This window comes from Lactuca sativa, chromosome 8 (genome assembly GCF_002870075.4).
Source record: "Lactuca sativa cultivar Salinas chromosome 8, Lsat_Salinas_v11, whole genome shotgun sequence".
Taxonomy (NCBI): domain Eukaryota; kingdom Viridiplantae; phylum Streptophyta; class Magnoliopsida; order Asterales; family Asteraceae; genus Lactuca; species Lactuca sativa.
The window spans coordinates 16,433,792-16,443,739 of NC_056630.2; positions in this window are offsets into that span (position 1 = coordinate 16,433,792).

The following is a 9,948-nucleotide window of genomic DNA, read 5'->3' on the forward strand; positions in this document are numbered from 1 at the left end:
AAATCCTGAACGGACCAATACATCGTGACCCTAACTTACCCTTCTTCCGGAACCTGATGACTCCCTTCCATGGCGACACTTTCAGTAACATAACGTCCCCCTCATGGAACTCAAGATCTGATCGACACCGGTCAACATAACTTTTCTGACGGCTCTGTGCGACTCGCAGCCGTTCGCACACCTGCTGAATCAACCCGGTACTCTTGAGCACTATCTCGATGCTCCCCATGACTCGGTGTCCAACCTCTCCCCAGCAAACCGGGGTCCTACATCTTCGACCATACAAAATCCAACTTCCTCCAAAATCCAACTTCCTCCAAAACTCTGCTAGTGGGAGGTATGTATCCCAACTTCCTCCAAAATCCAACACGCATGCCCAAAGCATATCCTCGAGTGTCTGGATCGTCTTCTCGCTCTGGCCATCAGTCTAAGGGTGGTATGCCGTGCTGAAATGCAACTGAGTGCCTAGTTCCTCGTGGAACTTCTTCCAGAATCAAGATGTGAATCGAACATCCCGGTCGGAGACTACTGACACTGGCACCCCATGCCTAACCACCACCTCTCGTACGTAAATATCCGCTAATTTCTCTGTGGACATGCTCTCGAAGATCAGAATAAAGTGAGCACTCTTCGTCAATCTATCTACACTAACCCATATGACATCCACACCCCTCGCTCTCCTCGGTAACTTCGTGATGAAGTCCATGGTGATCTATTTCCATTTCCACATGGGAATGGGTAGCGGCTGAACCTTGCCATGGGACCGTTGATGCTCGGTCTTGACCTTCCGGCAAGTCAAGCACCGCTCTATAAACCAGACGATCTCCTGCTTCATGCAGGTCCACCAGTAACTCAATCTTAAGTCTCTATACATTTTTGTAGCCCCTGGATGTATAAAGAACTTGGACTTGTGTGCCTCCTCCAATATGTTCTGCCTCACTCCTCCAGATGCCAGAACCCACACTCGGCCACATTGGGTCAAGAGACCCCGACCATCCCGGACGAACAAAGGAACATGTCCCCGTATCTGATCTAACTTCCAATTTTCTTTCTTTAAACCCTCCACTTGAGCCTCCTTGATCATATCCAACAAAGGAGAGATCACTGTCATCCTCAAACAAATGTTCCCAATTGGAGAACCCATTGTCTTGCGGCTCAAAGCATCGACCACCAAGTTGGCCTTCCCTGGATGGTATTCGATCTCACAGTCATAATCTTTCAGCACATCCAACCACCTCCTCTGTCGCATGTTTAGGTTCTGCTGATCCATCAAATACTTTAAACTTTTTTGGTCAGTGAAAATGGTGCACCGAACTCCATACAAATAGTGCCTCCAAATATTGAGGGAAAACACCACTGCCCCCAATTCCAAGTCGTGAGTGGGGTAGTTCGCCTCGTGAGGCTTCAACTTCCTCGAGGTGTACGCGATCATATGCCCTCTTTGCATCGGTATGGCGCCTAACCCCGGGATCGACGCATCACAGTACACTACCAAATCATCCATCCTCCTCAGGTAGTACCATAATCAGAGCGTCACATAACCTCTGTCTCAGGGTCTCAAAAGCCAGTTGCTGATCCGAGACCCATCGAAATGTCACATTCTTCTTGGTCAGGCAGGTCAAAGGTACCCCGATCTTGGAGAAATCCTGGATGAATCTCCGATAGTACCCCACTAGACCCAAGACGCTACGAATCTCAGATGCGTTCTTTGGTACTTCCCACCGCATCACTGCCTCAACCTTGGTTGGATCCACCAAAATACCTTCCTGGTTGATGATGTGCCCCAAAAACTGCACCTCTCGCAACCAGAAATCACACTTTGAGAACTTGACATAAAGCATTTCCGTTCTTAGTGTCTCCAATACCTCCCTCAGATGCTGCTCGTGCTTCTCCTTGGTCTTAGGGCCCGTTTGATAGTGAGCTGACTAGGTCTGGGTCAGCTATTTTGGCTGACTCGGTCTAGTCAACACGTTTGATAAATCCCAAATTTTACTGATTCGGTCAGCATGGCTGGCCCAAGGTACTTACTCGGTCCGCTTTCAATATATGGCTGACTGGAAAAAAAGCCCACGTTTCCCTCTTCTGCCCTTGGGAGCTAAAAGAAAAACATACAAGAAAACACGATTCCTTCACTCCAGCTCGTCATCCCCATCGACGCAGCATGTTCAACATTTGCCTCCTACAAGATCGACGCTTCAATCCAACATCTGCCTTCTCCGGCCAGAGCTGCTTCAACAGAGGTAAGCAACATCTGTTTCGACTTTTTTTAAACCACTTGATCGATTGTCCGTTCTTCCTTTTTTGTGTATAATGTATGAAATCAGAATTTGTTTCTTAAATGAGTTATGAAAATCTTTAATCATAATTCTTGCTTGTTCTAATGTTATGAAATTAGAAATTGTTGAAATCAGAATTTGGAAGTTGGAGTTTACTAGAATGAAATCAGAATTTGAAGTCGGGAGTTGCAAGTTGGAGTTTTGTATGAATGAAATTGTTGAAACAAAATTCTGGAAAAAAGTCCCTTTTGATTGGTAGAAAAAAATGAGTGTAGTTTCTTCAATCGGAGATGACGACCCATCCTTCTATCATGTTGGTTTGTGATTCAAGCACCAAGCTAATTCCAAACTAGTTTATGAGGTCAGAACAAGTTTTATGATCATTTCGAGTTTCAGTTTATAAATGTTGGAGCAAAAACCATGATTGAATCCGATTTATATATGAAGTTTGACGCTGATAAATTATTTGAAGGAGGAGATACATTTCAAACTAACGAGTGTTTGACTGATGGTGGTGATTTTCTATTCATTTATAACATAGCAAGATTAGGGAACTTCCATTATCGATTTAACAGTCCACCTGAGGGATATTACTATGTTAACCTTCATTTTGTTGAAATGATAAACACATTTGGTCCTAAAGGGATGAGAGTGTTCAATGTATTCTTGCAGGATGAAAATGCAAGTTCAATAATCAATACCCTTTTCTTTAACTTAAATGTCAGCAATTCATTAGAAAATATTTCAATTAAAAATTTTTATTTTCCTTTTTTTAACAAGTTCTCTCAAATTTAGACATCATTGGTTGACTTACGAGTTTCTGTTAAGAACAATGGAGCAATTGTAATTTTATAATTGTTTTATTTAGCATAATAGACAACATAAGGGTAGTATGGTCATTTTTCTTCATTCAGCACAGTCAGTCGAAGAAATAATCAAACAGATAAACTCAGTCAGATGTGGGCTCAGTCAGAATTTCTAACCCAATCAACTTCTAACCCAATCAGGTCTAACCCTGTCAGCAACTATCAAACGACCCCTTAGAATGGACCAAAATATCATTGATAAACACGATCACTGACTGATCTAACATCAGTCTACCCACCATGTTCAAGATATCCACGAACGCTGTAGGGGCGTTGGTGAGCCCGAATGGCATAACCACAAACTCATAGTGCCCATACCGAGTTCTGAAAACTGTCTTCGATATATCCTCATCCCGAATCCTCATCATATGGTACACCAACCGGAGATCAATCTTGGAAAACCAAGATGCACCCTATAGCTAATCGAACAAATCATCGATCCTCGGGAGCAGATAACGGTTTTTCACCGTTAACTTGTTCAGCTCCTGATAATTAATGTGTGACCCATCATTCTTTTTCACGAATAGGATCGGTGCTCCCCACGGGGAACTTCTTGGACGGATAAACCCCCAGTCTAGCAACTCCTGAAGCTGCGTAGATAGCACTTGCATCTAGGGTGGATCTAGCCGGTACAATGCCTTGGCTATCGGAGCGGCACCCGACACCAAATCCATGCGAAACCCCACTTGCCTTTCCGGAGGCACTCCAGGAAACTCCTCGGGAAAGACATTCCGATAATCTCGTACGACCGACATACTACCCAAATCTGTCGTAGGCTTAACCCTCGTATCTGAGATGTACATAAAATATCCAGAACAACCCTGATGGAGAAGTCTCCTAGCTCTCACTGCTGAATAGAGGGTTAGCCCATGCGAGGCCCTCTCTCCTTGAATAACCAGTTCCCCCCCACCTGGGGTTCGAACTTTCACTAGCTGGCGCTCACAATCTATCATGACCCCATTGGCCCCCAACCAGTCTATCCCGATAATCACTTTTAGCCCTCGCAGTGGTATCAGAACCAAATCAACACATAACCTCTCCCCAAACACATTCAGGACACAGTCCTGATATTCCCTAACAGCACTCACAGTATAGTCATGCATAATCTCATCCTCTAGCTGGGAATCCAGAGTCCCCGGAGCATCCTAAAACTTCTTGCTAAGCGCAAGAGATACGAATGATCGGGTAACTCCCAAATCTAAAAGAACATGAGCTGACATACCGTTGACCAAAAAGGTCCCTATATAATTGCACACATATATGTACATATAAGCATAATCAAATAATATCAAACAAGAAAATAGATTACGTACCAGCCACCACGTCTGGTGCAGCTCGAGCCTCCTCCGTGATCAGCTGAAATGCGTGTCTCTTTACTGTTGGAGCTTCCGCCTTGGCAGGGTGGCCATCAATGATCCTCATTATGGTGGGTGCAGGCACCGCCACTGCTTCTCCTCCTCCTTGCAACCTCAGGCAGTCATCCCTTTTATGTCCGATCTGGTTGCAATGGAAACAAATCAAGCCCTTCTTGGGGCAATCCCTACTCATGTGGCCCTGCTGTCCATATGTGTAACATCCGGAGCCCGCTGCTCAACAAGCCCCACTATGCGGCTTACCGCACTTGGCACACCGGCCACAACCCTAATGGAAGAATCAGAGGTCTTATGCTTTTTATCATGACCTACAACTGTATGTGTCTGCTCTGGTTTCCACTTGGTGCGGAACTCCAACTCCATCTCCGGTTCCCCGGGCCTTCTCCACCATCTCATTCAAGGTTTTTCACCCCGAGAAGCTCACAAACTCGCGAATATCATCCCTCAATATGGAGTGATACCTAGTCCTCCTCATGTCCTCATCCACACCGTACTGCAGGAAGAATATTGCTCGTTCCCGAAACTTGGTGGTGATCTCTGCTACAGTCTCGGTGGTCTGCTGTAACTCCTGGAACTCCCTCACAATACATTGCACCTCGATGGATGGTGCAAAATCCAACTCAAAACGCCTAACAAACTCCTCCCAAGACATCCCAGCGACTTCGGCTGACCCCACCTGATGGATCACCTCCTGCCACCAATCCCTGGTTCGATCCCTTAACATATACGAAGCAAAACCCACCTTTACCGCAACACGACAAGAATTCGTGCGCTGGGTGTTCTCTATGTCCGCCACCTAGTGTCGGCTAACTATGGGGTCCCTGACCCCGAAGAACATCGGTGCCCCGCACGCCTTGAACTCCCGTAACGAGGGAGTTCGGGCCACGACCTGGCTCGCAGTAATCTCGGCTCTGAATTCCCTGAGCCTTTCCTCCATAATATCTATCATCCCTTCCTTGACCCTCCCAAAAATCACTGTGGTAGCGTTGAGGATGACCCTCTATAGTGGGGGGGAAACGAAATCTAGATGCTCCTAGGGTTTCCTTGGGCTCTAAGGGTGCCTTGGATGCCTTAGGGAGGACGTTAAGAGATTAGGGTTATCTTGGATACACCTGTCTTATCCAATACCTTCTTAACACCTATATAAACCCTCATTAGGGTTAGATTCCGTCCATGCAATCCTCTTAAAGGCTTAGAACCAAAATTATTCTTCCCTTCTCTCTCTCTAAAGTATTCCTTGGTTGCTTGAGTTTGTTTGTGAGCCATTAGAGGCATGACACTTGTGGCGCTTGCTACCAAAGATCTTTCAAGCAAGGATTCAAGATTGTTTACAATAACAATATTAAAGGTATGTAACTAAACCCTAATTTTCTGTGGATTTCGAAAATTATAGCAGCATACCAGGGTTTCTTCTTTTGTGTTCATTGTTTGCATGTTCAATTAGAGAAAATTAGATCCAATAAATTCAGGGTTGCATGCACACATAGTATATGTTGTTATGCTCAAAACCCATCAGGAAGTACCAAGGGTTAGGAGGGTTTTAGAGAGAAGTTAAAGAGAGAGAGAAAGTGAGAGTGTGTGTGTGTGTGTGAGAGAGAGAAAAGGGTTGAGGTGTGAAGGAAATGGGAGAACCTCGCATGCTATTTATAGACTGGAAATTGGCCCAACTCGGCGAGTTCTAGGCCTCCAACTCGTCGTGTTTGTGTGCCACATGTCACCATTTGGTGGCAAGGTGTGGGGTGGAAGCAATGGTCAAGATTGTACCACGTGTCACTCGCAGATTACTCCAAAAACTAATTATCATCTAAAATATGTAACTTTCGCATATGAGCTCCATTTTTTACATTCTTTATATCCACGCGTAGATTTTGACAAGATCTAAAACTCTCCTTTTGACTCCTTTGGCTAACTCTCGACCGATTTTAAATTTAATAGTATGAGAAGATTACAGTATTTAACAGCCGTGTAAAATTCATACCTTCTACATACGGGATCAGTTTTCGACTGTGTTTTTATCGTTGAGATCCTATTAATGAGATATTCAATTCTTGTTTAGGTTTTGTCGGCTAAAAATCGATCAATCTAAAATTCGAATTCCGGGTTGTGAACTGCTATGCTAAATCTTAGAAAAATCATAACTTCCTCATACGAAGTCAGATTTGGACGTTCTTTTTATGAACATTCTCGATTTAACGTCTACTACGACTTTCATTTAGATTGCTAAGGCTAAAAACTAATTTATCAAAAATTAAATTTTTACGTTAGGCGATGACGTGCCGGTTTAGCCATAAAACTTCGACGAGTCATAACTTCTTCGTTATAACTCGGATTTCAGCGTTTTTTATATGTACGGAAACCTTATGACATATACTATAACTTGGTTAAGGTTATTCATTTTAAATAATCTTCCATCAAAAATTCATTTTTGACACTTATTGTCTCTAAATTTACTAGTCTGAATCTGTGGGTGTTACACCCAAGAATGAGAATGTGATGAGTTATTAGATAAGATAGTGTAAATACCTACTAAGGTTGGCTTCACCTTGTCATCCCTGATATCTTGCAAGTAATTCGGGCAGCTCTGTTTCCAATGATGTAACGATTGGTTCATGTATAATTCATTTCTCAGTAGTTTAGGGTTTTGGGTTGGAACTCGACGAGTTGGGGAGCTCCAACTCGTTGTGTAGAAATATTTTTGGTCGCGGGTTTTAATGATCCAACTTGACGTGTTAGGGAGACCCAACTCGACGAGTTGGTGGCAAGGGAGAAAACCCTAATTTTAGGGTGTTGCAGCCTATATAAAGGAGTACCAACCTCCCTATCTAGAAAACCATAGATTCGTGTTTCATCTTGCAAGCCTGTGTGTGGTTAGCTTATAGATTTGTTTTTGGTGATTCTTGAAAGGATATTGGAAGTGGGAAACATCTATCTTGGGGGAAGGACCTTAGATCCAGAGACACTTCTTCAAAGGCAACATTTTTGAGGTATAAAGTCGACACCTTGTTATGTATCCATCTAGATCTCCTTGTTTGAAGTTTAAGCATAGTTTTGGGATTTTGATTGAGGTATCCAAGAAGATGAGGATTCCAGGGTTTGATAAGTTAGATCCGATCCCTTCATGACCTCTCTTGACTTAAAGTTGCAAACCTTATTAGTTCCTATGTCCCATTCATGCAATATGTCCCTTATTAGGTCATTAATGAGTTTTAGAGTATGTTTCTAGCATGCATGGACGTAAAGTTGGAAACTTTACGTGACTTGCCAACCTTGGGACATTAGATCTGTGTTTTGGGATGTGGTTGTGAGAGTTTTGGGCTTAATGGGTGATGCAACATCGACCTCCTGCCAGTCTTTTGGTCTTCTGCTGCGGCGAAGATCTGCTAGTCACAATCAGAAAGATGTGTTAGAGCCGTACCAGGGACTGTGCCCCCGGAGCGGACTCCGACGATAAAGTTAGATCAACTGATAGATCTGAGATGGTCCTCCATAACTAGAGAGAACCATCTTGGTGTTGGTGGTGTGTGGTGGTTGATGGCGGAGGGTGGCGGCTGAGCCATCCGGCCGGATTCTAGGGTGGTGGCTGAGCCAAAGGGAAGATCCTTCTCCATAGAGGAGATACTGTTCATTATATAGGGGACAATTAGGTCAAGGGGAATTAGGTCAGGCAAGGGAGCGCCGGGTCGGGCCGGCAGGAAAGTCCCCAACATGACTGACAAGGGAGCACCAGGAAAGGGAGCACCGGGCTGGGCCGGCAGGAGAGTCCTCAGCATGACTAACAAGGGAGCACCAGGCAAGGCTGGCAAGGGGACGCTAAGCAGGGCTGGCAGGAGCGTGCCAGGCCAGGCTGGCGCTCTAGAGTGGTCTAGGCCATGCTAATGGACCATATATCATCAAGTCCCCCTCCCCAGCCTGGTGTTATTGGTACGCGGCCAATGACATCGGACTGGGCTTAGTCATATGAACTGTGTGTCGTCAAGTCCCCCTAGTTTGATGCGATTGGGTTGTTGACAATCGAATCGGACTAGAAAAGCACCAATACATTAAATAATAGAGATAATGATCGAACCTCGCCCACGAGAGCCATGGGGTTGTGTGATGAGCCAAACATTGCTTATGCAACTTGAGCTGGCTTGGTACTCCTTCACTGAGAGGAGTGTGATCCATCGGTGAGATGCGGCATAACTGTTGCTGGCAATGTTATGCGCAGCGGGGCTACTAAAGAGTGTTGCGCGACACTGATGTCGATAAAACGTTGGACCGGGGTAGCTAAGAAGCGTAACATCACCATGCAGTCTCTAAGACTATTATTCGATGCAGTTGTCGTTATAAGTGTGTATGGAATGTCACCGATGAACACCTACACAATCTGCATTAATAACCGTCATGAAGGTGTCTCCAAATTTCGCTATACCTAACTGGATTCCCCCCAATCTGATGTGGGTAGCATTGGTAGCCGGATCAGACTATGATGAATAATGCAAGGTTGCTGTATCAACACACGACGAAGTGGTTGGCATAATAAAAGGTAGCAAGACCCTTGTCCGAGATGGATGTTGTCAAACCGATGAGTCGTAAGTTTGTTGACCGTGTAGAGGTTCCGAGCAATGGGCGATTAGGCTGGTAGCAGGGATCACACAGTGAGGCTATTGTTGATAGCCAGACAATAGAATTGTTGTGGGATAGGTAGTGAGGCTATAGGTTGAGGTTGCATAGCAAGACCGTTGTCGAGAGCCAAACAACAGAGATGTTGATGGATGCGCGACAAGGCTACAGGTAGGGGCTGCGAAGCGAGACCGTTTCTAAGATCTAGGTAACCGAGATGTTGAGGTATAAGGAGTGAGGCTATAGGTAGAGCATGCGTAACAAAGAAACGTTGAGGGCCATGGAACAGAGATGCTGAGGGGTTATAGGTAGTAGGGATGTTGTCGTGATAATCTTCTTACTGAAAGGTAACTATGTGGAGAACGCTTCATCGATCGTATGAGCACAAGAGAACCATGATGACGGTGAGAGAGGAAACACCGAGAATGCAGTGTTAGGCATAGAATAGGCTTGTGATGCATGACTTATGGGGCGCGACGATGCGCGAATTATGTTGCGTGGCTTAGGAGAATGTTTTGGGCTTGGCAGTTAGCGATCATGGAGATGTCATGCGGGAGAGTATCGCATGGAACAAATCGGGCTTAGCTGCCAACGATCGTAGATACATCACGCGGGAGAGCATCGCGTGGGATGGATCGGGCTTAGCTGCCAACGATCGTAGATAAATCACGCGGGAGAGCATCGCGTGGGATGGATCGGACTTAGCTGCCAACGATCGTAGATATATCATGTGGGAGAGCATCGCGTGGGATGGATCGGACTTAGCTGCCAACGATCTTTGATATATCACGCGGGAGAGCATCGCATGGGATGGATCGAACTTAGCTGCCA